Source organism: Ambystoma mexicanum, chromosome 11, assembly GCF_040938575.1.
Source record: "Ambystoma mexicanum isolate Mex_15411 chromosome 11, UKY_AmexF1_1, whole genome shotgun sequence".
Classification (NCBI taxonomy): domain Eukaryota; kingdom Metazoa; phylum Chordata; class Amphibia; order Caudata; family Ambystomatidae; genus Ambystoma; species Ambystoma mexicanum.
The window spans coordinates 138002945-138030925 of NC_090934.1; the positions used below are offsets into that span (position 1 = coordinate 138002945).

The 27981-nt window shown below is 44.2% G+C and overlaps 1 long non-coding RNA gene and 1 pseudogene across 1 annotated transcript in view; one reads left to right on the forward strand and one right to left on the reverse strand.

Moving 5' to 3' along the window:
* Positions 1-27981, reverse strand: part of LOC138503142 (uncharacterized) — a 172819-nt gene that overhangs the window by 83198 nt on the left and 61640 nt on the right. The gene's annotated exons all lie outside the window — the stretch shown is intronic.
* On the forward strand, positions 16278-16429 carry LOC138505323 (U1 spliceosomal RNA; annotated as a pseudogene).

Consider the following 27981-nt stretch of genomic DNA (forward strand, 5'->3'; position numbering starts at 1 on the left):
TCTTGGGTCCTGGATAGGCCAGTGGCTTTTTGTATCTGGTCCCATTTGGAATGCTGTCCTAGAGAATGACTCAGCTTGACCCTAAATCATGCAGCCCTTCCCATTACTGTATGCTTACTGCATGCAAAAGCATTATATGACTTTGGCGGTATTGCTTATGGAAATAATACCAAAATGCAAATGAGGATCTTTTAGTCAATTTCAACACCAGGCTTTTTCTAGTCTCTCTGGCTAGGTTTTCTGGGTTTGTTTTTCATGTGCCTTGGTTTCAGACGCAGGTTAATAAAGAATGTCAGTGGGTTGTTTGATTGACGTTTCCTATATATGCCGCCAATAAATATTGGTGGGTTCATCTGTCATTGTTATTTTCTATTTATTGTTTTCTATAGCACTTATATACGCCAACGTGCTTTACAATAATTAATGAGCTGGTACAATACGAGAAATGGTTACAATCGAACAACCGAGAAAAAGAAAACAGAAAGAATAAAAGCAAAAGAACACCATTATAGAAAGAAACTTTATATGCTGCTCCATAAAATCAGAAACGATGAAAGTCCAGAATCCAGATACAAATTGCAGGACCACAAAACAAGCCACCCCCAACTAGAAACTAAACTTGGAAGGGAGCAGATAAAAAAAAAAAGAAAGAATAAACTACAGAATTGAAATGCTTTTCCTTGGGTCCCAAAACCAGAGTTATTAATTGTTTTTCCCCACATTTTTCTAAACCTAATCGTCATATAATACATGGCAGCCTGCAAATAATGTCCTTATTTACAGGCTAGTTGTGACATCACCACTAAACCGGTAATGCCATCACTACTATGGAAATAAGCCCAGAGACTGCGGGTCATTACTGCATAAGGTAATGCCCCCGGGGCCCATAGTTACAGGCCTGAGCGTAGCTAGGGCCTTAATGAAGTTCCCAGGGGCATTACCTCATTTGGTAATGGCCCACAGTCGAGGGGCTTATTTCCATTAGTACCCCAGCCCGTTAGACGGGGGTACTAATGAATTATTTTTGTTCCGGCTGCAAGACGCGTTGCGTGTCGCCGGCGGTAAAAAAAAAACATTTAAAAAATGGCCTCTGCATACACAAAAACATAGTCCGTTTTCCCTTTCTGTGGTGGCCATAGTAAACAGAAAAAAGGACCGCCATGGAAGGGGAGAAGGGACTACAAGTAGTCCCTTCTCCCCTTCCATGGCGGCCATTCAAGTAAATGAAAAAAAAAGTTAACAGGAAAAAATTGCCTCCATGGTACAGGGAGAAGGGACTGCATGTGGGCCCTTCTCCCTTTTCACTCCCTTTCCATGGTGGCCTGAAAGAAAAAAAAATGAACCAATCGGTGCGTTTCTTTGTTAAAAATAACTGGGTGGTCTCAGCTACTAACGAAACCGCTGGTGTCGCCCTGGAATTTCATAAGTGCTATGAGTGGCAAGTGGCCGGCATCTCCCGAATAAATGAAACAAGGCAAATTGATTGAGTTTAAGAAAAAATGGCAGCGGTGCGCCAGATACTTGTCGGGAAAATGTTCTTCCCAGCATTCCAGGCACCTTTGCAGCCTTCGTCCTAGGCGGCATTCTTCTTATAGAGGACTCTACATGGTTTGGTCTCCTGTAAACCATAGGTCATCCAATATCATAGCTATGTCCAGGCATCTTAAAAATAAGTTTGGACACTTAGAGCTCACCCACATATGGCGATCCGCACATGAAGATGATATTGACTACTTCTGTTAATGACACGTCTGCTACTCTTACTCATGAATTGATCCTAAGTTTGTTAGCACTATGCTTCGTAATAAGGTGATAGGCGTCTCTAATGGCTCTGTTGTAGCTTCTGACCATGCCCCTATCACCGTAGCTTTTCATTACTCTAACACCTTGGAAATAACTTATCAAAGGGTCAGATATTTCAGGAATAAATACAGATTTACATTAAACATTTTTACTGGGACTGACCCCTCTGATACCACTGAATGTAACAGCTGGGATACATTCAAAGCAGAGATCTGTAACAAGGCTACATCGATGCTGCTGGTTGGACGACACAGGATTGCCAAGATTGTAGAAGATAAACTATTGGATGAGGGAAAAGTTTTTGAATGATTACATAAATGTAACCTTGCCCTACATTTCTTGCATCAAAGAGAGTGACTAGGGATCCACAAAATTTACTGCACAATACAAAGGCAGAAAAATGACTTGCGGAAATTAGAGAAAATTCTTATGAATGCTCGAATAAAGCTGACAACTTTTTGGCAGTCAAGCTCGGGAGCTTGTGTGCTGCTCAGTATGTGGGTATCATAAAAGCCTCTCAAGTGGATTTGCTATGCAAGTCAACAAAAATGGCATTTTACGGTTCATAGTGATAGTTTCGACAGTCAAAGTTTCGACATAAACAAGTTGCATTTTTTTTAATGGGGGTTCCCCCCATCCCCGTTTTCTTTTTCAAACAAACTTTTTTTTCTACATGAAACAAAAAAAAAACCCGTAACATGAAAAAAAATGCATTCAAAACTTTTTTATTCGAAACTTTGTATTAGGAACTTTTGTATGTCGAAACTTTTTTTTTCGAAAGTATGACTGGACACCCATTTTACTCCACTGATCCTGCGGATGATGAAGACCAACTTAAACACTTGCTCGAAGAAGAAATACAGACTTTGTCACTTCCAAAGCACACGTTCCTGGATTCTGCCATCATGGAAATGGCGGTCCAAGCGGCCAGTAAGGCTCCCAAACTGAGTAAAGCCCTGGATCCAGATGGTTTTACTGCAGTCTTTTATTATGCCTTTCCCTTACAGCTTTCCCATTCTCACACACCTGTTTAATTATTTTGCCAGTGCAGTGTCACTTATTCCCACATGTGTGAATCTGTCATGTTTCCTGCCCCTCATGTCCCCAGCCCTTCAAGATGTCAGGCTGGAGCCAGGCCACGATCACCTACATGGCCCTCAAGGGCCTCTCCATCCCTCCAAAGACCCACTTGGAGTCAGACTTTGCGCTTTTGGCACCAGACTCACTCACTCCCATAGGATAACATTGGGGATTGGACTTGTAGTGCATTTATGGGGACAAGATGGATGCCCCCACATATTTCGGTTCCCAGGAGTCTAGTCTTTTGGTTGTGGTTCAGCCCAGAGACACCTGGGATACCCATAGACTATTTAAGCCACGCCCAGGCTGAGAAACATGCTTTGCGTTTTCTGCACCTGCAGCGTGACACTCACCGTGTTCGGATCGGTCTCCAGTAGGCCTGCATCTTTCTTCTGCGCTCAGCTCCTGCAAGAACAAGAACACCGTTAGGAACAGCCTTACCTTGTGGTGCTTCTGCCCATCATTCATCGCTACTTCTGTTCTGTGGGCATCTTTGGCGGTGTCATTCCCATCCCGGCACGCCGCTTCCTGAGGAAAAGGGAAAAGAACAGAAAAAAGACATTAGTAAGCATTCAGCAAATCTTTGCTTATTTTTAAAGACTGTACGAGCTTCAAACGCTTACCTGAATCCAAGCCGCTCTGGGGGAACTCTGTCTCCGGAACTTCTCATCCATCTGCAAGAGGGAAAAGACACTCCAGGTTAGTGTGGAAATATCTAGAGGCGCCGCATACCTCGCTTACTCACCGCATTTCTTCTTCATAACCGGCATCCACGCTGAAAATGTTGCGCCACCTAAAAGACACAGAAAAAGAACTCAGTTCAATACAAATACGAAAGGGTTGCATCGCTCATCGAGCTCTCACTCACCTTCAGCGCTACTCATCTCAGCAGCACGTCGCCATCCCCGGACGCCAGACATCATCTAAGGATGGAAAGGAACGAAGTTAGAGAACTGTTCAAAAGACTCATTATACTTACCTGTCAGACTCTTGCCATTGAAGTAACTAGGCAGCAACGAGCCCGCATCAATCAACGCGTCCCTGAGCTGAAAGCAGGACGGAGAGCACACTTTCCAAGAAAACAAGGTGAGCTGTGGATCAAAGGAGAGGGTTGGACCCCGGGGAAGAAGGGGTTCAAGCACACAGAGACAATAGGGAGTTAAACTCTACCAATCCTGTGTTTCAGACCCAGTCTCCAGTCGAGTAGACTCCAGGGAAGGGTTTGAGGACGTAAGAGGTCAGAACAGGCTGAGTGACGTCCCCGTGGATACCAGGTGAGCGATACAGAATCTTAAGTAATTCAGATTCCCAAAGAGGTAAGGACCCCATGAAATGTGCCTCCTTTCATCCAGTGGTACATTTAGACGCCAAGTTGCATACAAAAATGTAGTCCATCAGAACCGTTAATCTTATGCCTCGCTTAATTAACACTGATCAATTCGGGTATCAATAAAAATTCAAACCAGTATTACTTAAAGTATTAGATGTTGAAAAATCTTTTGACCATGTCAACTGGTCCTTTCTATTTAAGACAATGGGCCTCGTTATGGGTTTGCTGGTAACCGGCCAGTAATTCCGGCGAGTTACTGGCAAACCCCCTATTACTGGGATATTACAGGTGGCAGAGTGATGGTAAATTCCCACTCCATGGGATGGGATTGCCGGAATCACCGGCACCAGTAGTACTGGAATTCTGCTCCCTTTAGGGACCTGAACTACTGGCAGGCTACTTAGATCCTTTCCCTTTATCACGTGGCACCAAACAGGATTGTTCTCTGTCTCCTCTGTTGGTTATCCTTTTTCTAGGACCACTAGTAAACATAATAAGAAACAATGAACACATAAAAGGTAAAAAGCGTATGTTTGCTGACAATATCCAATTTCGGTTTCTGTACTCCATCTATCCCACCCACATTTCCCGAGAGTCTTGGAATGATACACTACTGTAGCAGGATTAAAGATGAATGTCAGCAAGTCAGAGATGCTTAGTCGTACAGTGCTGCTGGAACATAAGATCCCACAGAAAGCCTAACCCTAATGCAAGAACTCTTCTAACAAAAATACTTTAAACTTATGATGTTAGAGTAAATATATCCACAAGATAATTTGCTCTGTGTGCTCTGTGTGTTAGTAAAGTGACAAAACCACACATCTTCTGAGAATATACCCCGACAGATGGCATGCCATTAGAACCGCAGACTATATGGCAATGAGTTTCACCCAGAGGCGTTGCTGGGTGTGGGGGGCGGCTAAGGGGGCTATAGCCTCTGGTCTTTTGGTTGTAGCCCCGGATAGAATCTCAGGATCTACAACCAAATAGGCTAGCTAACCCCCAGTGCTGATAGTTCCAACATTAGCGCAGCCCCGGGTCTTTTCCAGACCTAGCAACACCCCGTGTTTCACCCAAACATGGGCTTTGTCAAGCCAGTAGTAACTATAAATAATGACTCTTCCGGTCATAATTGCAATCCAATTGTTCATAATGCAAATAAGAAGGTAAGTAGAAGAAATTGGAGAAAAGAGACTTTTTTAATGAAATCACTACATAAGGAGAACAAAATACAATATAAAACCATGAGTCAAGGTTGTTGTTGACACCAACTAATGTAAATGCGTAGCCGAGAAATCATATATATATCCAACATTGTAATTTAAACATGTGGATACAATTCCTTCAAAAATACTGTTCAGTTTTATGTACTATAGGCTTCATTCCAATTCTTAATGTCCAAAACAATAGTAAATGCATGTTGTGGCGCTTCACCTGAGAATGTGACAGAAAGTCCCCAACCATATTTATTGAACAGTCCAGTCACTAAACCACTAACTTTCTTCTCTAATAATCGAAAGTTAATAACCAAAAGACTCCAGCTCATACTCACTTCTGACTTCAGTTACTTAATGTAAATTCTTAAATGCTCCAGTAGCTTTAACCGTCATTGCAAATCCCTAAAAATAAGCACAGTAGCATTAGGCCTCTATTACTATTTCCATTTTCCAAAACCTGAAGTATTTATAGTCTGTCAAGATGTTACTTACTAGACAGGGATTCAATCCCCTTCCATCCCGGGCGGGTGTCAACTAGCGTTCTGTGTAGTTACCGTGCCTCCATTTGGAGCAGGGTACTAATAGCAACCATGTCATCATCACATGCACTACGTGTGACATCACAGGCAAAGAACGACTCTGCGTTTGCTCATACTTCATTAATGTACGGTTGTTAAGAGTATTATAATTTCAAACTCAACTACTTCTATTGGTGTTATACCATGTGTGTTCACCATTGCTAATTGTAATGTTAAGTACATTAATTGTTTAACACGTCCACTTCCTCCGCGCAACTCTACTTATGTTAAATGCTCAAATTTTCATCCCGTGTTATCGTACATGGTTCATCTTATTAATGAGAAACTAATATCGGCATAAAATATATATGTATGAATACAAATTTAGTCCATCTAGCCATTTTGGTCAGCATTAAAACAAATCATATTTGCTCTGTATCCTCCAATGTTTACAGCCTATAATCAATAAAAATTGACTTGGCCATTACTTCCAAAATACCTCCTGCCTATTAAGGCTTATAGCCTCTGAAAAACCTGAAGTCATTACACTACTGTCAAGACGTTTCGTCAATGAATGTGATATCCACTCATTTGTAACCTTCCCAAATTAAAATTCATAGTGCTACTCATTGATATTCATTAGTGTGTAAACATTGCACAATCAAATATAAAGAAAACCTCTTTGCACATTTGTCTTCTCACACTCCTACTGATGATAGCCAGGTGACAATATATGTATTCAATTTGGCATTCTTACTAAAGTGCTAATTGGGAAACCTTCAACTAGTTGATGCACATACATTGTGTAATCTAATTTAGAAGAAATCTCTTTACACTGTTGTTACCCAGCACTCCTAATGAGGATAGTAACTGATTACAATATTCACATTAGATTCGCTATTCCTGCAAAAATATTCATAGGAAAACCTGCAACTCATTGTCTGTGTTCAGTCCATGGATGGTGGTCCTGTGTTTACATATATGTTTGGCTTCTATTTTCCTTAGGCTGTTCCCTCCATCGCCACCTCTCAATGAGGAATTTACCTGATCAGTAGCCAGGAATCGCATGTTCTTCTTTCTGTCCATCTGGTGTGTCGTGGCAAGTTTGAGGTCTTGTATCTTCACTGCTGATGGAATTCATATGTTCTCTAATGTGTATGCGTGCTTCACATTTGGGGCTCCTGTATATCATTTGTCACATACACAAACAATAATATGTACCACAAATTTCCGCACAATTCCCGCAACAATTGAGAAATGTATTATTCAAAATATCAAACCAGTTTGTTGTAAATTCGTGTGTATTATCCCTGGCATAGGTGCACATTGAACAAAATCCACATTTTTGAAACCACCCCCGCCCCCTTTGTCATACTGTGGTTAGCCAATTCTGGTTGGTGCTTTACTGTGTCCCATTGTGGGTTTCTTCCCAGTGTAATTCCCAAGACTCTTATTCATGCTCAATAAGTGGCAATTGCTATTGAGAATTCTATATACCTGGTTACTACCACTGTAGTATTAAGTAATACATCTTACATTGGCCCTCATTACAAGTCCGGCGCTGGACCATGGTGCTATTAGCACCATGGTCCATGCCGGACTCCGGCATGGTGGATGGCGGAATTACCGCCCCATTCCAAGGTGAGTGGGGCGGTAATTCCCCATTCACCATTTGCCCTTCCCCATTCTCATTTTTGCCCCATAGGGCATAATGGGAATGGGGAAAGGCGCTAAGTACGGTGCTGCAAATTGCGGCACCGTACTTATCACCAAGGTCACTTTGCGGCATGGGTTTTAACGCCTGCAAAAGGCAGGCGTTAAAAACCGGGACCTCTTAATCAGGTGTTAAGGGTTAACGGCGCCGACAGCGGCGTTAAACCCTTAACTCCTGACTTGTAATGAGGGCCATTGGGCCTCATTCCGAGTACGGCGCTAACCAATGGCGCTATTAACGCCTTGGTTGACGCCGTACCCGGACCGGCAGCGCCTTGGTGGATGGCGGAATTACCGCCCCATTCCAAGGTCGGCGGGGCGGTAATTCCCCATTCACCAAGGCTCTTCCCCATTCCCAAATGAGCCCCCATAGGGCTCAATGGGAATGGGGAAGATGCAAATAACGGTGACCGTTCATTACGGTCACCGTTATTGGCTTGGAGGCCCCTTTGCGCCCTCGACTTTAACACCTGCTCAAAGCAGGCGTTAAGGGCGAGGGCGCAAAGGGAACTCGGAGTATGGCGGTAAGGGATTACCGCCACTGGTCTCATTACCGGTGGCCGCTATCCCTTACCGCCATACTCGGAATGAGGCCCATTGTCTTGCAAATTATGTGCTCTGTGTCCCTTACTTCTCTTGTCCACAATACGTTCCTCTCCAGTCCATTTCCTCATTTTCTGCTCTGCTGCTCTTATACAATCTTCTGGGTAGTCTCTCTGTTTGAACCTGTTTTTAAACACATCCATTTCTTTTACAAAGGCATCTGTTTCACTGCACTTGTGTCTTGCCCTAATAATTTCTACTACAGTAATATTTTGTAAAACATGCATATATGACAACAAGTTTGTAACAATGTCACTTCGGTAGGTTTATGGTAGGCAGGTGTATGTAGTATGTTGTCCTTAATGTATAAGGTCAAATCTAAGGACATTTTCTGATCATTCATTTCATCCCACTACTCCAGTCCAAAGGTGTTTAAGCTAATGTAGTTAGTGTACTCAGAAATTCCTCAGGTGTCCCATGCCAGATTAAGAGAATGTTGTCTATATAGCGACATCATCTAAGGACATGTTGTTTAAGAGCACTATTTTGCAATGCATAAACCTGTTCAAGATGAGCCTTGAACAAATTAGCTAGTGACGGGGCATAGCATGCCCCCATTGGTACTCCTCTGGTTTGTCACCATCAAAAATAAATATATTATTCTTCATTGCAAATACTAATAGTTCTTTCATACATTCAAAATGCAAATAATAGGTAGCCGACATGTCCTAAGTGTGGTACCCAAATGCTTTAATCACTAGTTCGTGGTCAATAGATGTGTATAATGCCTTTACATCGAAACAACCAAGGTAGAAATTAGATTTCCGTTGCATCCCGTTCAATATTTGTATAATGCGCAAGGAGTCTCACACATATGACGTGAAGGCCCACATATGACAAGAATGCCCACTTTCAGGTGCACCTTCCCAGAGGCATTCTCCATTTCCTTACCTTCGCCTAGAAACCCAATATCTCCAGAGCTCTGTTCCTCTCTACGCTGGACTACTTCAACTAATCGAGAACAGGACTGTGAGATTTATCCTTGGCCTCAAGCTCAGGCACTGCATCTCTACAGCCCTAAAATCTCTGCCCTGGATACCAGTGGCTGTGAGGATCAAGTTCAAGATCCTCTGCATCTCCCACAAGGCTTTCTGAGGCCTGGGGTTCCACTATATCCAACCCTCTCTCTCCCTAAATCCCTCCCTGCTAGAGCCCTTTCTGTCTTCTAGCTTCAACTCTCTGCTGATCAGACATTTTTCCAAGCCGAAAATGGGGGTAGATCTCTCTCTTCGGCAGGAGCCTTCCTCTGGAATGGCTGCCTTACCCCTGTCAGGCTTGAGCTGGATCTCCTTAAGTTTCAGAAGCTTCTCAAGACCCTGCTTTTTTTCTCTTCTTTCTTCCCACTCCCCCTCCCATGCAAATGGTGCTGGGGTAGACTTCCCTGCCGAGTCCACTCCAGCACCCCTGACAAAATCCAGTCAATAGAAAGAGGTGGCAACAAAGAAGGATGTCTATGACAGCAAGAAGTACAGAGCCTCTTCCATTTACGAACAACCACACATGTAGTCTAAATAAAGAGCATGAGCTGAATGCATTCTTAGTATAGGCTCTAGTTCATAACAATCAGTCCATGGAACTATTTGTTCCTTTTGCAATGCACCAGTACTGATAGTGAGGTGATTCTCTGCACCTACCATGATGAAAATACAGCTAATTATGGTGCAAACTTTCTACCATTCATTTTGTCCTTATTACCAATGTACACGACAGGCATACTGCAAAAGTTTTTTTTTGGTTGTTTTGCCGAATCACGACGGAATTGATAGTAGTCGATTTCACAGCAAGTCATTTTTTACTTCGGCAAAATAACAAAATGTGGCCGTAGACCAAACCCCCCAGTTACTTATTTGCTAGCTTCCGCCACTCCAGTACCCCTGAGACATCAGTTCTGTCCCTCTAACGCAGGTCGGATATAACGCTGCAGGGTCCCTTTTTCTTTTTTTCTACTTTTTTTGGTTTGTTTTGGGTCCCCCACTTCTTTTGTCAAGGAAGCGGGGCACACCTCTGCACTCCCCGAACACCAAAATTACTGACACACCCGCAACCTTCGCTCCTCATGTCTGGTATTTTTGGTTTTTTGGTACAGGCCGAATTCGGCCAAATGGTCCATACGACCATATTTTTTTCAATCAACTTGGGTGTTTGCCAATTGAGTCAGCTACCTCCTGACAATGTCACTTGTTCCAATTCATATGAACACTAGAGTACATATTAAGATTACTCATTGAATTTAAAATAAAGGTGTTATCTCACTACTGTATTTGTTTTTTATCAGAGGAAGAGTGCCTATTAATGATTGAAATATCACATAAAAAGGACACATAGGGCCTCATTACACAGACGGCATGGACCAAGGTGCTATTAGCACCTTGGTCCATGCCGGTAAAATACCGGCACCACCTTGGTGGAAAGGGGAATTACCGCCCCATTCCAAGGTTGGTGGGGCGGTAATTCCCCCTTCCCCCATTGCCCTTCCCCATTCCCATTTTTGCCCCATAGGGCATAATGGGAATGGGGAAGGGGCTCATTACAGCACCGCAAATTGCGGTACCGTAATTAGCTCCCTGGTCCCTTTGCGGGTTGGTTTTTAACGCCTGCAACTCTTCACACCAAAAAAAGACAATGCGAGGTTGCATGGAAATTACAACCATCGGAAGAAAATAAGAGCACCCTGAGAGATATATCTACCCTCTACAAAAAGGAAATACTGTCGGCCAAACCGGAAACTTACAACACCAGAATAGCCCAAGCCAACTCTAGCATGAAGGAACTCTTCATTATCCTAAAGGAAATAGAATCCCCCATCCCAGTGCCTGACAACTGTGTCAAAGATAAAACATGGTGCACCAACATTCAGCAAGCCCTAGCTAATAAAGTAATAACTCTCCAATCTAAAATTGCCACGAAACAATCCTCGCTCAGTCTCGACACTAAGCCCAAAACAGCTATCATCCCGCCTAAAAATAACACCAACCACCCTTGCTTCAAATTCTCCAAAGTATCTATGATTGAGACAGAAAAAATCATACTGTCACTCAAACCATCTAACTGCCAGGGGGATCAATGTCCACCTCAACTGATAAAGGACGCAGCTAGAGACCTGGCTCACTTTATCTCAAAACTCATTAACGCCTCATTCGCTACAGGGTCCATACCAAGTAACCTAAAAGAATCTTGGGTACTCCCATTGTTTAAAAAACAGACGCTAGACCCTGCCATACCCATGAACTACCGCCCAATCACCACTGTGCCATTCCTCTTAAAAATCATAAAGTGGCATACTCACAAATACAGAAACACCTTGAAAACAACAATTTACTAGGAGTACGGCAGTCTGGCTTCCGTCCCCAGCATGGAACCGAAACTGCCCTCTTAGACCTAAAGGCGCAAATTGATGAGCTAAGGGATCAAGACAAACCAGCCTTACTCCTCCTCCTGGACTTATCAGCCGCATTTGACCTTGTTGACCACAAGGTCCTTTGCAAGCACCTGGATATAGCCGCGCACTTCTCAGAAGAAGCCACAAATTGGATCCAATCCTTCCTCAATAACAGTACAATGAGAGTCTTCTCCACCACTGCGGCAGCAGACTCCATCCCCATCACATGCGGTGTGCCCCAAGGATCTTGTGTTTCGCCTACACTCTACAACATCTTTACTAAACCCCTTTTCGATGATCTGGACCTTCTGGGTATCACCTACACTAATTATGCAGATGATACCAAGATTCTCCTACCACTTACCGGTGATTACGACAAGGATTTGGCCTTGGTGAACAGAGTGTATCTCATCATCCAGGCATGGATGGCCACACATGGTCTATGCCTGAATGATGACAAAACTGAAATCATCATCCTGGGCACACCCCCCACCCTCAAGAAACTGGGCCCCAACTACTCCTCCTTTAATATCGACAACAACCAAATCACAACCGCCCACGCAGTAAAAACTCTGGGTTTCTACCTGGACTCCACCCTTTCTTTCAACAAACAGGTCAATGCGATGGCTTCGGCAACCGCCTACACCTGTAAATTGATAAGAGCAGGCAAACCCTTCCTATCAAACGATAGCTGCATCACACTGGCGAGAGCGCTCGTGTTATCAAAACTGGACTACTGCAATTCACTCTATATTGGGGCTAACAAGGAAGTCATAAAAATAATTCAAATTCTGCAGAACAACGTGCTTAGAGCAGCACTTTGCATTCCCAGGAGAACCCACATCACCGCACTCAGACGAGCTAACAACTGGCTCTCTACTCAGGAGAAAATCCAACTAAAAGTTGCCTCTTTGGTCCACAAATGACTTAACAACGCCGCACCGCAGTACCTATCTGCTAGATTCACCAAACTAAAACCAACAAGACTTACTAGATCTGCTAATTCCAATAACCTATCTATACCCAGAGTCAAACTGACTAAAGTCGGTGGCTGCAGCTTTCAGGTGAAAGCAGCTCAACTCTGGAACTCCCTACCATCCACCTTGAAGACTGACCAACCCTACCTCACTTTCCGACACAACCTTATAATGTGAATCAAAGATGCAGACACACTTTAGATCATCTACTGCCTGGACTTACTCAAGCCGAGGAATTTCTGTTTAGGACTGTAAATACATGCTTTTACACTTTTTACTTGCTGTATATTCCTGTATATTTTGTTGTATATTATTCTTGTTGCTCTATTTGCCATGTGATCTTGTAACTAAGCTTCGAGCTGTCTTATAAAATGCGCCCGGTTACCCCAGGGTCTGGTGCGCAATATAAGTAATAAAAACAAAAAAAAAAAACAAACAAACAAACAAACAGGCGTTAAAGTCTCCAACCCGCAAAGGGACCTCGTAGTAAGGCGGTAAGGGTTAACGGTCACCGGTACCATTAACGGTGACCGTTAACCCTTACCGCCGTCCGTGTAATGAGGCCCATACATTTCTGTGCCCATCCATGACTGATTCAATGCAAAGGTTTTGTCTTCATCGTGAATGATTCATGTTTTCAGTACACCTACATCAGAACCATCCGGCTTCAGAGATTTGCATGACAATATGTTGTAGAACATATTAAGCTTTGCAAGGATATATTAAGTTTGTTATATTTCTAATATATTGTAAAATGGTCCCTTTGTGGGGGGGAAATGACCACTCATGATTCTGGTGGTTTGGTGAACACTTTATTAGTAAAAGCAATAACAGGACAGACCAGACATGTGCACCAGACTTCGATACAAGCGTCCCCTTCCCTCAGTGTCCTGTTCTCATACACCCAACAGAACACATGCTTTCCAATGGAAGGGGTGGTCCCAACAGTTGAAGGTTGCATACTGAACTCATCTTTCTAACGGAGAACAAAGCCTCATTATACAAGCCTTTGACACCAGCTCCATTATTTCATGTAAGCCAGTGTTTTCAGAGAAGTCAACCTGTCATAATTCAATTAGTCAAGGGGAATATACTCCTTAAAGATTCACACAAGCTTTGAATCAGGAGAAAGTAAAGTCGTTTTTGATATTAACCAGGAAAGAAATGGTTGCTTGCCCGGACATATTGAATTACCAAATTAGGTTACTAGTGACGTTTGATTAGGTTAGAACAATACCTACATTCATTTAAGGTCCCCTAGTGTTTGTTGTATCTCACATTTAGATGGTTCTGAACTGGTGAGGGTCAGTGACTGGATTAAACCTTCTATGTAAATGTATCTCGTCCTGATGAAGGACTGTTAAATAACTCTCAGAGGAACGTTGGTGGATTGCCGTATCCTTGTAAAGGGCCAAAACACAGCGTGTCAACCAGTAATGACCGGCATTGTCTGGTCCACATCCCATTTCTAAAATTTCGAGTTGTGAGATGAAATAATTTGGCAGCCCACTGCTCTACAAATGTTGTTGATTTGTTGAGCTGTCACGATTGTAAACATTTAGAATCTCATCATTAAGCACTTTATGCTTAGCTCTTGATGAAATGAGAGAAGAAATTAAGGGTTTGCCATATCTCTATGATTGTATAATAAGTAATACTTCAATCTATGGAAAAGCAGTTCTTTGCACTTTATCAGCACTTTATACTAACCCCATTTTTCACATTTGCACAACTTGCACATTTTGGAATGTTTCACTTTTGCCATTTTTGTACAATTCTTGTGATGTTTAGTAGTATGTTTATATGTTGATTTTACCAATTGTGCAAATTTGTAATAAAGGTGTTTATAGACCAAGGTTGTCCAACGTACGGCCCGCGGGCCACAATGCGGCCCGCCAAGCCATTTTATGTGGCCCGCCAGGCCGTATGTTGGACAATGCTTGAGTAAAAAAAAAAAATGTTTTTTTTTTTTTTTTTTTTTTTTTATTTATTTTTTTTAAATGTGCCTATGCGCAAAACTACTCTGCTCTATTCGGGATACATAAAAGAACAAGACGAATGAGAATTCTGAGCGCACACTCACTCTACTAGACTGCTATCAGCATCATCAGTCACAATATTTTTGGGGGGAGACTTGGAAACATTGGCCCTCATTACAACTCAGGCGGTAAGGGGTTTACGGCGCCGTAAACAGCGCCAACCCTTACCGCCTGAGTACGAGGTCCCTTAGTGCCATGGAGGACTTAACACCTGCTTTTAGCAGGTGTTAAAATCCATGGCGCTAAGGGACCATGGAGTTAATTACGCCACCGTAATTTACGGTGGCGTAATTAACGCCTTCCCCACTCCCATTATGCCCTATGGGGCAAAAATGGGAATGGGGAAGGGTAAAGGGGACATGGGGATTTACCGCCCCACTCACCTCGGAATGGGGCGGTAAATCCCCATTCCGCCATGGCGTAAACGTAGTTTACGCCATGGCGGTAAAGTCACAACCCAGGCGGTAACTTACCGCCTGGGTTGTAATGAGGCCCATTGGCACAAAAGGAGCCGCTCTGTGCTGGATCACCATCCTTTCACCAGTAAACCCGATTCAATCACCATGGCCCCCTTACAAATCCCAGCCATGCTGTGATTGACCTGTGGACACATAAATAATCGTATCAATAAACTTTCTCTGCCTTTTTTATGGCGAATGCCAATTTCGCCACATTCATTTGGGTCAATTTTATTGCTTTTTTTACCACAAAAACCGGTGGCAGAACCCCTGCACCCTCACTTTCTATATACCTTACCCAAAATTACCATCTATATTTTTTTGGTAAAAAAGCGTAAAAAATGCGGCAAAAAAATGTTTTGTCGAAATTGCCATTCAGCAAAAGTGGGCAATAGCAAATAATCTACACACTCAAGAACAACCTTTCAAAAAATGCTCTCCAGAAATGTATAGAAAGGAAACAAAATCCAAATCCAAATCAATGGGAACCAAAGTTTTCGTTTGTTAGTGGATTGAGTTTGTTCACAAAATGGATCGGAGTACACTTCGAATAGTTGCTGCAGCTCTGGAGAAAATACGAGTGGTATGATAGGTTATTTATAACGCGCTTAATACCCATGCAGCAGTGATCCCAATCATAAAAGTGAAACAGGCAAGCCCAACAGGTATAACTTATTTTCACTCTTTTGGTAGCGCAGTCTGAGGGCAGCCTATACCCTTCAGGAGAGGTGTGAGCTGATACAGTTGCAACACAAAAAACAATAGTACTATGTTCCCAAAATACCTTAGTTCTTGTCTTTCGGATCTCAGCAGAGCCAGGCTTTTCAGCATCAGACCAGAAGCATGGGTGCCTTTGCGCTGGGCTGGGGTCAAGTCGGAGAGCAGCAGTGATGGGCCCCAATGATGCAGTTCTGTTTGGCAGTGGTGCTGATTTGTGGGTAGAAAACGCTGGGAACAGTAGGCCGTGCCAAGTGGATGGCACTGGAAGACTCAGTGACCTCTGGGCCCTGACAAGGGAATACTTGCCTTTGGCGCTGTGCAGGCTCGGCTGACACAACACGGCATATGGTTACGGCAAAGATGTCAAAGCTTCAGCATTGTCATTGAGCAGACAGGCAGCTCTGCAGACGCTCAGAGCTTCCGGGGATTGGGGGGTTGGTGCTGGGTCAGAATGTGATCTCAAGGGCAGATCTCCCAGGTTGAGGCTTACCCATTGCACATCGGATTTGCTGACCCCTGCTATGTTCCCAAATGCGGGATGCACGACTGTATTATTTCTGGTAGTGGGGGACTGCGTTCGCGCTCTCCCCCCCCCGATTTATTGGTGAAAGAAAAGGTAAAGTGTGCACTAGGCCTCCTAGGTTGCATACTTTTAGATTGTGCTCACATTGCGTTTCTTCAATTAGGTTCACCTTTGGGTGATCGCTTTTCCACATTTTATCTGTTGAATTGAATTATGCTTCTTTCATCACCACAGAAGTAATGTGTATTACAGAGATAAGCTGCCATATGTATTGGGCACACTGCACATGCTAAGGCAGCATCAGTCATGCTTTGTACAGGACAATGCTGGCCTAAATTGGGAACAGCCAGCATAGACATGTTGCTACAGAGGCATATTTTGGGTACAACCAGCATGACGATGTGTTACATCAGTGACAGTGCTGTCTTACACTGTGGACACATTGATCATTAAAATGTGTTGTGTTGTAAAATGTTCTTTTCTGCTGTTGGTGACATGGAATTTTCATGTTCCCCTTTAGAACTGATTGTAAATTTATGGCTTTTTGGTCACCTTTTCTGCTGTAAAATGCACCATTTCAACCCCATATTTGAAAAAAAATTCTTGGGGGGGGGGAACCCCCCCAAACCCTCCCTAGAACCTTGTAGCTCCCTCGCTACGCTCGGTCGCCCCCACTATTTCAGAAAAATATTAACACATAGACACTGAAAAAAATCACAAGCAACTAACCTTTGATCACTGCCCATGACACCAAAAGCTATCCTTGGGACTGCATGGCTATCACTGCCTGTGATGCTATTGTGTCAAAGGTCACACAATATCGCTTTTTAATATACTGCTTTGGGTGAAGTTGTTGACTTTTGGCTCGCCGGCCCACTGGGTGACAAAAAGTTAATGCTTCGGCCCCACATTCAAAAAGGTTGGACAAGCCTGTTATAGACTATTTGGCTTATGTGTGATGCAGTTATAATTTTCTGTTCAACATGTGTTTTGCTTATGTTTGTTCTCCCCATAGAAGTGTAGAAGGTCCCCCGTAATCAAAAAATGTGGGGAGAATCCATGTACAATCAAAAAATGTGGGGAGAATCCATGTACTTAGAATCAGGCTTATTACGGATCAAGGTCCGTTATTAACTCCATCTGCATCAGGACACTATCAAGTTCTGTGGCTGGAGGCATGGGTACGGCTCCTTAGCTTAACCGCTCTGCCACATCTATCTGGAGGCTCAGGTAACACCACTCCTTCATTCCTCGCCCATTACAGAAATTTCAGGAACACCCACGGGTGTTGGTCAGGTTCAGATGACTGCTGGGTCAAAGCTTATATCCCCCATTGCACTGGCCGCAATGCAGAGCAGTATTCAGCTTTTCAGAAGTACAGCTGGGTAAGGGTCGCTGACATTACACATAACCGTTAAAGACAACACCTATTGTAACTCCTGTACTAGCATAGAGAAGAGTGTGAAATATAAAGTGGGATTGCAACTGAGTTGCACATTTAGGTTTTCAAGTAACAAGGCACGGGTTAAAACAAAACAATCACAGGGTGCTCATCCAAAGTATTTTCTTCACACTCATTAAGAACACAATCTTCCTTATCCCTAATCGATACTACACTACTCTGGCCAACACAGCAGTCTCATTTTCTCTTATATCAGCAGGGATGAATACGCTGTATTGCGGTGGCCAACAGCTTTTACTTTTCTCATTCAGATAAATAATTCTGTAGGCAGGGTACTTCCCTTGTGAATCTTCGGATCATTACAACAGTTTTCAGAATTCACGTTTCAGTTTACATATTTCAAAGACAATCATTGACCCCAACTCGTTTCAGACAACACAAGACATAAGAATACATTGACACAATTACCTGTGTTCACAAATCCGCGATTTTCCAATCATTTTCTTCTGCATCTGCCCTGTCCACCCTGCTCGAGACTCCGGGCGCTCCAGCCAGCTCTCCATATGCAACGTAATCGTGTCTCATGGGACTTCAGGGATAACTGAGCAGTGCGCCCGGCATCCCTTGCACCAGGCGGCAGAGCAGCGTGAGTCACAGCACCAATCTTGTGGGGGAAAATGACCACTCACAATTCTGGTGGATTGGTGAAGACTTTATTAGTAAAAGCAACAGGACAGACCACAAAGCTGTACAAGACTTCGATACAAGTGTCTTTCCTTCAGTGCCCGGTTCTCTTATACCCAAAGGAACACATGCTTTCCAATGGAAGGGGTGGTCCCAACAGGTCAATGTTGCATACTGCCAACTGAGAATAAAGCCTCATTATACAAGCCATTGACACCAGCTGGGTTCCTTCATGTAAGCCAGATCAGAGAGGCCAACCTATCATAATTCAGTTAGTGAAGCTGCGTATACTCCTTAAAGATTCACAAAGGCGAGAGCGCTTGTAAGAGGACGACCTGTGCATACTAGTGCCACTTTACTTAAGAAAGTAGAAGCTTAAACCATGCTTGTATATGCCAAAGGTGAAACACGTCAGAAGCGACAGATATGAAGGCAAGCCTTCCAACAAGCGAAGCAAGGGGCCTTCATTGCAAAGACATGCACAGTATAATTCCCAGACTTCGCCTCGCATGAGCAAGGGACAGTGTTTAAATATGGCAGTGTACAGTACCTATTCAGTATCATAATGCAGTAATGTGCAAGGGGAATACTTCAAATGTTCCTTTCCCTACATTTTCCTCCACAACTGCCTTGGCACTAAGTTAGACCTTCCTTAATCTCCTCCATAATTAAATCCATATTCACATGGAGTGACAGATCTCCTCACATATCATCTAATACACAGTTTATAACTTAATATTATTCATAACTATGTATGAGCTATATAGCAGCAATTCAAATCACTTTTGGGCCTCATCGCGAATTGTCCGGTAGCCCTTAAATGCAGCAGTAATGCTATTACCGCCACATTAAAAAGGCTGGCCCTATTATGGGTTGGGTGGAAAGTTTGGCGTTTTACCTCCAGCTTTTTGTTGGAGGTAAAAATACTGCTTTCCACTCATTTTTGAGCGCTATTAGCATGCTTTTAGCTGCGCCAGCGCTACTAGTGCCCCCCAACACCAAATGCACCCAATGGGGAATGGGGACTTACCACCTTACCGCTACTCGAATCTGGTGCTGGACCGAGTAGCGGTAACACTCTTTGCACTTGCGGAATCCCAGCAGTATCCCGGCGCTATTACCACCAGGATACCGCCAGACTTGTGATGTCATCCCGAGTTGTGCGGTATCCCAGGGGACTTACCGCTTGGATACAGCCCAATGCAATTAACGTTACCTCAACTTGATCTGGTGCTATTAGCACCAAATTACAAGTTGCGGTGACGGTGTAAGTCCCCATTTATGTTGAGTCTATAGCACTCAATGAGGCATTTTCAGCGCAATTACAGTGGTGCTAATTGCACCGTGGTATTTGTGCTGAAAATGGTTGGAAATTCGGCGCATCGACCCCCAGCTCAGAGCTGGAGGTAAATGAGCTGAGGCTTCACCAAAGTCGGGATTGGGCGTAGCAGTAATGAGGCGGTAATAACATTACCGCCGCATTTTTACTGCTCCGCCCAACTCCTGACGAGCCCTCTCTCTCATTTCCATCAATAAGTCACCATATGTTTAGTGCAACAATATGGCCCTTGGAAACTTCCAGAAGCCAGTTGACACGCGCTGCGCACGTTACTGGATAAAGGTAAATCTTTCCCTCCTAAATAATTGGGCTGCTTGTAGTACTTAGGCACAGATTTAATAGCATTTAGCTTTGAATAAATGTAACTGAAACCAATCTTAATGAGGATGACTGACATATATGTTTTCCTCTTTCGCTATTGACTCGCAATCCTGGGGATTCTTTGATAGTGACCTCTGACTGCATTAACTCATCACTACCACTGCCTCTGCTGCTTGTTTTAGCCTCCTCAACATTTGAAAAATGTGTCATTTTCTTAGTAAGCACCCTTCAAAAACTCTAATTTCCACTCCTGTGCTCTGCAAACTGGACTACTGCTCAAGCCTAGTCTTTGGCCTTCTTCTCTACTCTTCTATAAATGGTCTTGCTCCTGATTACCTGCTTGTTTGTATCTCAGTTTACTCACCAACTGATTTCCTCTATCTGATTTCCTCCGATCCTTCTCTATGCACTCAACCTTACTGTCCCATACCCTCCATGTGCCTCCTCTCCCTTCTACATTCTATACTCGCGCTGCTCCACTGGAACCCACTACCCATAACAATAAAAACCAGCCCATCTGTGGATCTCTTCAAAGATCAGCTTAAACCTTGATTAATTGCTAAAGAGGGAGGTCCCCCTGTGCTCCCCCCCATCCTGTCTACCTGACCCCACTAGTACCACACTACTACATCCAGTGGTGCTTAATATTGTAAATATATTTTTATATTACACTCCTGTTTAGTTTGAAGAACTTGCTCCCTTATCTTAATGTTACCTCTAAGTTACCTGTTTTCTTTTATGTATATTCTGCTGTTTGTTTTGTCCTTGGTTTCACTTTTTTACACCCTCTTTAACTGGCTCGCCATTCTTCTCATCTTTATGCTATTGGACAGACCCAACAATGGGAACGCCTCTTCCACCTGCAAGGCCATGGGAGAAAACTGGTGCATGGGAAGAATAGCCGCACTGGGGGATGCCACTTCGAAATTAATATTGAAAGAAATGTATTGTGGTCGTATGGTAAGAATGTAGAAAGTGAAGTGAGTGGGCACCACTGGTATTAAATCCGCGTGTCTTTGGTATTCAAAATTAGTGCACGAAAAAATCCTTTCAAACGATATATATCAAAACACTTGAAAAGGAGCTGGCTGTGACAAGTTTGGAGACACCCAACCTCAAAAATCCATGTGAAGCAAGAGACCAAGTAAAATACCTAGTCACACAGCCGCTCTCTACGTTTCCCAACCTGGGTTGTGGTTTTTCAAAATTATTGATAGTCCAGCTTTAATAGTCAAAAATATACTTCAAATTTCAAAAAGATAAATGTGAAGTTCTGTTGTTTTTCAAATTAGTTTATATCCAAAATATTATCTCAAAAAAATGAGTGGTCACTAATATTTTCTTAGTGAGGAAGAGTTTGCCACAATGAATTCATCAATCAGACCGAATTTGCCAATGCATTTCGGAAATAAATTTCCTTCATCAGGGCCAGTCTAAGAATGATTCATACATATTCATAAACAAAGAAAACAGTTCAAAACGGTGCATAATTGCATATTGGTCTCATACATCATCGTGGTAAAATTAAAAACATACCATTCAGTTGAGGTTGCAGTAGTAGATGAGTAAGAAAGACAGAAAAAAGAAAAAATGGAAAAGGCCAATAAGTCACTATTGTATATAGGTAACAATCAGTTAAATGAACAAGAAAAGCCAGTTACCTGTGACAGGTAGGAAGAATGTTGAGTGTGGCGAACTAAAGTGTAGCGGCCATATGGTGACTGAATCGAACTGCCTGACAGGAATCAGCGCAGTAAGAGAGTTCTTGGATAGTTAATAAGATGAGATCTAAGGAGCATTTGTTCAAGATAGCCTCCCACTTACGGACAAACTCCTTGCTCTCCTTGCAAAGAGTTGGTCGGAGTTGTATACGTAGACCTCTTGGGATTCGTTGGTTTTTAAAATAGCGGCCAAGGGTGATCGCATGTAGTTTTCTGTTGATCTCTTTGCGTATAAGGTATTCTAACTGCTTGATCCGTTTGGCTGGATCCTTGCGCGTAGTTCCATGTGCACCAATAGATGTTTCGCTGATGAGTTCAAGAATGGCAGTTGCTTCCTCAGTCGAAAACCTCATTCATCCTTGTGAGGTCTGATAAATGTCTAGATTCATTTATTTCAAGTCCATTGGCCTGATTGCCATATCTGGTATCGCCCGCGTGCCCATCGGGCCGCGACGCGGTCACGTGTCGTATTTAGGAAGCGTTGCCTCGGCAACACTCCAATGCGACAACAGCAGTCTGCTTCATGCCGGCTACGGGAGAACAGCTCCGCTCCCTCCCACCCCTTTCCCAACCAGGTGGAGTATGCATCCCTACACATCTATACCCCAGATCACTGCCATGGCCCAGTTGTGCAACTCACCAAGCAGCCAGGCACATGGTCCAGCATGTAGCTCCATGTGACGGGGTAGGGTGGAGTTGCGCAGTACCATGGCATCATGTGTTGATCCGGGATATCGGGCACAGCAATGTGTGATGATCTTGCTGGAGTCACATGCCATCTGCACATTGATGGAGTGGTATTGCTTGCGATTGCGGTACACCGCCTCTATGGCATGGGGGACTACCAATTCAACATGGGTGCAGTCCAGGGCACCACCACAATTGGGCATGCCTGCCAGTGCATGGAAGCCTACTTTGGTGTCGGCTATCTCCTTGCCAGTCCGTGGTAGGGATATGTGGGTGCTTGCGTGCTTCAGGAGGGCATCCAGCACTTGGTTCAACATGCATGAAAAAAGTGATTGGGAAATGCCATGCAGCTGCCCCACTGTGTGTTGATAGGTGCCTGTGGCCAGGAAGTGGAGCATGTACACCACCTTTAGTAGCGGGGGGATGGCAGTGCGTATTTCTATGAGGCTGCCTATGTCGTTGTGTATCATGTCCACTATGGTGGTGATGGTGTCCTGGTCCAACCGGTACAGGGTGTGGATCTGCTCAGGGGTTAGGTTGAATGGGCTGGGTCTGGTGCGAGGGATTGGTGGCTACCTATGAGGCACTGCTGGCTGCGATGGTGGTATTTGCTGGACCCGTCTCACCCTCCTTCTCCTCCTGCGTCTCCTCTGTGCTGTCTGTTGTTGCTGCTGTAGTTGTTGTTGTAGTTGGTGTTGTTGTTGTAGTTGTAGCAGTATTGGAATGTCCTCCAGCGCCATGACTGCAACAGCTAGTAGTGGCATTTTGATGTTGGAAGGGGTGTGGTGTGGGGGTGTGCTCATTTTATACTGGCCCAGCCTCCATTGCCTCAACCTGTGGGGATTGTGTTCAGCTGTGGCAGTTGGCTTGTTTCCTGATTGCTGTTTGCGGGTGGTCCGTGATGCCTGTATGGCCGGCATCGTGCAGCCCGTGATTACCGGCTTCGCATGTCCGTGTGGGTTGGGATGTCCCCCTATTACCGGCATGCCGGTATTTGCTCCCCGAAGGCGGCGCCATTATTTAGGGTGCTGCTAATACCGGGTTCCCGGGTCAGAACACACCGGAGCGGTAAACGATGCCGGTATAGCGGCATCGTTTTTGCCTTACCGCCAACCTTGTAATGAGGCCCATTGACTATATATAATCTCTATGTTACAATTAATAATAAACACAGGGTTTTCACTTACAATTATGAAACAATAATTTCGCCATTTACAAAGTATGAATTGTGTTCAATATTCAGTACTGAACAGGACGATGCCGTACATCATGGTTTTGATACTGCGGTCTGGTTTTAGCCCTTCACCTCTCCACCCCCCCAGGTTGATCAATTTATTACCATATTATGTGCCCAATTTATGGTAATAAGTAACTGTGTGAACCACGTGCTCTAATACTAGATTCCTGGTGAAAATGGTGCTCTATAAAAGACCAGTATTATTAATATTCACTCCACTATTGGCCTCTTCATGAAAAGGTTTGGTCCTCTGTACCTGAAGTATCCACGACTGGTATAAATATTGTCAAAGGAACCCCAAACCATCAAAATGGTTCAACTCTGGATTTGATGATTGCGACTACTGCTGCGAACTATTCTCCCAAATTTCAGGGACTTTTCCGAATTACAGCACAGCACCTAGTGGAACCACCAGTGCCTCACAAATGCACTGGAACACAAAGTGATCAGATCAGAAGATGGATAGAAGTGGCAATTATCAGACTAGTCCCCACATGGTATATCTCACTCCCAAAACATATCAGGTCTGACCTTTAGAATCCACTTAGAGCTGTTGCACAAGCCTCCCTGAAACCCTCATGGACCCCGGGTGCATGGAGTCACCCCGAGCAGCCTCAGAACTCACTGTGTTTTCTGGGGCGGCAGCTTGTACCGGGCCATTGGCGAACATCCAGCTCTTTGTACTGTTCACCCCATCGTATAACAGTATAATATCGCCTCTCATCTAATCCTCCCCAGTTTTTGCCCCGGTGTCTTCCTCTTATAACTAAGGCTGGCCATATATGACCAGTACATGTTTAGTTGCCCGATTCCCACTTACATCAACTTTTCTGACTATTCTAAACTCTACGCTTACATCTCCCTGGCAGTCCATACACTACATGTAGAGGGCACGATTGGGTATCAACTATTGGATGGAACTATATATTTAAGTATTAAGAAAATGATATAAAGTTTTGTGTTAGTCATGGGGGATGTTTAGGCTACAAGCTCATTAAGGCATGCAACTTTGCTAGGTCCATCGCTTTACATATGTTTAGAAATGTTGCTTGTGTAACAATTCTGTTCATATGTGTGGTATAGTTTTAATTGCACACATAAGAGCTCACCAGTATTAATGCTCATTTAGTCAGTGCATGATATGTCCTGGACTTCAGAGTGGATTGCATAGGTACCCACTATGTACTTATCACTCAGATAATTACTCAGTCTCGAAAGGAGTAAAAACAGTACACCAGCTGTACGATCACTCCATTGGCCACTGACAAGAAAGGAGTCTAATTAAAAGCACTCTCCATCGCTCGTCATGGCCGTAGAGCTGAATTCATCCCAGGAAACTCACCCCATTCCAACAAACGAGAATGCGGATATCCAGCAAAGACGTAGTCCTAGAAACCAAAAGACACATCTGAAAGACACCTAGGCGTTGCCTTCTACAACATTATGGCCTACCACTGGAACATTCTCCCAAACAGAAGTTGTACAATCCAGAATCAACACACCTTAAAACAACCAAGGTATCTTATTGATTACCAACTGCCTTGCAAACCAAAGTACCCTTTACTATGAGTCACTTGCCAGTGTCCAATCAGATGAGTGCTGATTTGTGTTTGCTCCCTGGAGCCCAATATTATTAAAGCCTTACTGTGAGTTTACTGTCAGGCACCCAATGTAATCTTACTGAGCCATTGCAAAACTGTGATTTATCCACCGATTAATAATTAAATTTGCCTGTCTGACTCCTGATGTCATGCCTGATCTTGTTGCATGACCTCCCATGTCATCCTGGGCTCTTTCTCCTCTCCTACCTCTATCTCCAACTGTGGAGTTCCCCAGGGCTCTAACCTCTCACCCTGGCTCTTTGACGTCTATCTTGCTCTGCTTGTACACTTTATTTCCACTTTCTCACCTCACAAGCGTTGACAATGCAGATGACACCCAACTCCTCTTCAAAGTTCCCACAGACGCTTCCCCTTCTTCCTCTACCATTCTTGACTCCCTATCTGCTATCCAGTCCTGGTGAACCTCCAATCATCTCTGCCTGAATGCCAGTAAGACTGAGATTATTCCTACTGGGACTCCTGCTCCCTCTTTCCCTCTGTCACTCTGGCCACCTTCTATGGGCTCTCCCCCTTCTCCTGCATCTGAAGCCAGAAACCTTGGAGTCATCTTCAACTCCTCTCTCCCTTTCCTCCCTCACATCTTGGACCCTGCCAAGAAGTCCCACTTTCAACTCCACCTCCTCAGATGTGTCCTTCCTTTCCTCACTTTTCCCCAGAGGCTCAACGTCTCTAGAGCTCTGGTACTCTCTAGGCTTGACTACTGCAACAGCCTCTTCCTTAAACTACCCTCCTCCTCTCTCTGCCCCCTACAGCTTGTCCAAAATAGGGCTGCAAGTCTTATCCTTGGCCTTAAGCCTAGGGACCGTATCTCTCCAGCCCTAAACTCCCTCCACCGGCTCCCTCTGCATTATCCAAAAGGCCGTCTGGGGCAGATCCTTCCAGATCCCTTGCTCCTCCGGCTGCAGCTCTCTGCGTGTCAGGTGCTTTTCTAAGTGCAAGCTGGTGGTAGATCTCTCTCCTCGGCTGGCTCACTCCTCTGGAATAGCCTCTCCGCTCATCTCTGTCTTGAGCCGGGTCTCCTCAAGTTCGGGAAGCTCCTCAAGACTTTCCTCTTCACCTCCCTCCGTCCTCCTCTCACCCCTTTGCTAATACCCCACAGTCACTGAGATTGGTAGTCTGGGACCTTATGTTTCTGTCCAGGTCCTGCCCTTCCACCAAATCGTCATGCACCTACCGCACCATTCCAGCACTTGCCTTAGGCACCCACTATGCCTAAGGCAAGTGTTCTCACAGGCCTGCACTTATTAATGGTAGGTGATCACCCTGTACAAAGCTTTCTCTGTCAGGTGCATACTGGTGCACACGATTTATACCTTGTCACTCCCCTCTGTCAGGTGCATTCTGGTGCACACGATTTATACCTTGGCACTCCCCTCTGTGAACTCCCAGCACTTACCCCCTTCCCTGTCCCTCTCTCTCTCTCTCCACTTGCACGTTCTGAATGCTCTCAGGGCATAGTAGGGCCACCCTTCTACCCTGTTCATCTGTTATCTCAAGCCATTGTGCCCATGTTCCCTCCCCTTCGCCCGACATGTGGGCGCGTTGAAACACAATTTCTTGTTGTATAAGCGTCTTACAAAGGCACAATAAATAAATAAATAAATAAATAAATAAATAAATGAGAAGTAGGGACCCCACCATGATCCCGTCCTCTCTGGAATCCGGGCACTCTAAACCCTCTGTGGGAATGTTTTTACCCACTGTCTACTCGGTAACCACATCAGCATGCTCCCCTCGCCCTGTGTACCCCATGTTAATTCAGGACCAGTTGCTGCCAGAGTTACCAACCCACTTCAGTGTGCCTCAGGACTATTCCACACACACACTGCACCCATAGGGCACAATAAACTTTATTACACAGAAATGATGGGCTATGGGATTAAGTAGAACTAGAAACAAGGTATGGAGAATGCAATAGATAATGATCAATCAAAGTCTGTAGTGGGCTATAGTGCGTGGGCCATTAGCTCTTTCCTCTCTCACCTAGGCACTGCCAGCTGGCAACTCACTCGCAATCTTGTATTTGAAAACATTGGGCCTCATTACAAGTTTTCCGGTTCGGAACCAAGGATGCCGGTAAGCTCCCCAGCACCCTTGCTTCTGGACTGGCAAACTATGAGTTTGCCTGCCGGGGCCGCTGCGCCCAACAAGACTGAACCTGCCCGGCGAGCGGCCACGGTATGCAGACTCTTCATGTAAGTGCCGGCACCGTTGACCTGTACACTTCACTATCATTTTCCAAAGCTATTACAAGGCACTTATTTGATTCTTTGATCGCATGATGCTTCTGTTAGGAATATTGCCACTTACTCCAGCTCAACAAAGTACATTTTTTTAATACCAATCAGGGTACCATATATGAGGCATTTCAATTCAGAATGCTAAATTTGTATTGAGTCTTTATCCACCAGCAACCTTTTTCATGACTAAGGAAAATACATGTGCTACTGCTCTTGGATAAACCAACAGTTTTATGCTTCTATCAGCATTTGGAACTGCGACTTTCCAATTAAGTTTCACCCGATAATCTGCTGGCCTTGCTAATGACCCAGGTGGTCGAAACACGAGTCGGCTGTTTGATCTTTGCTGCATGATTAAATCTTCTAAT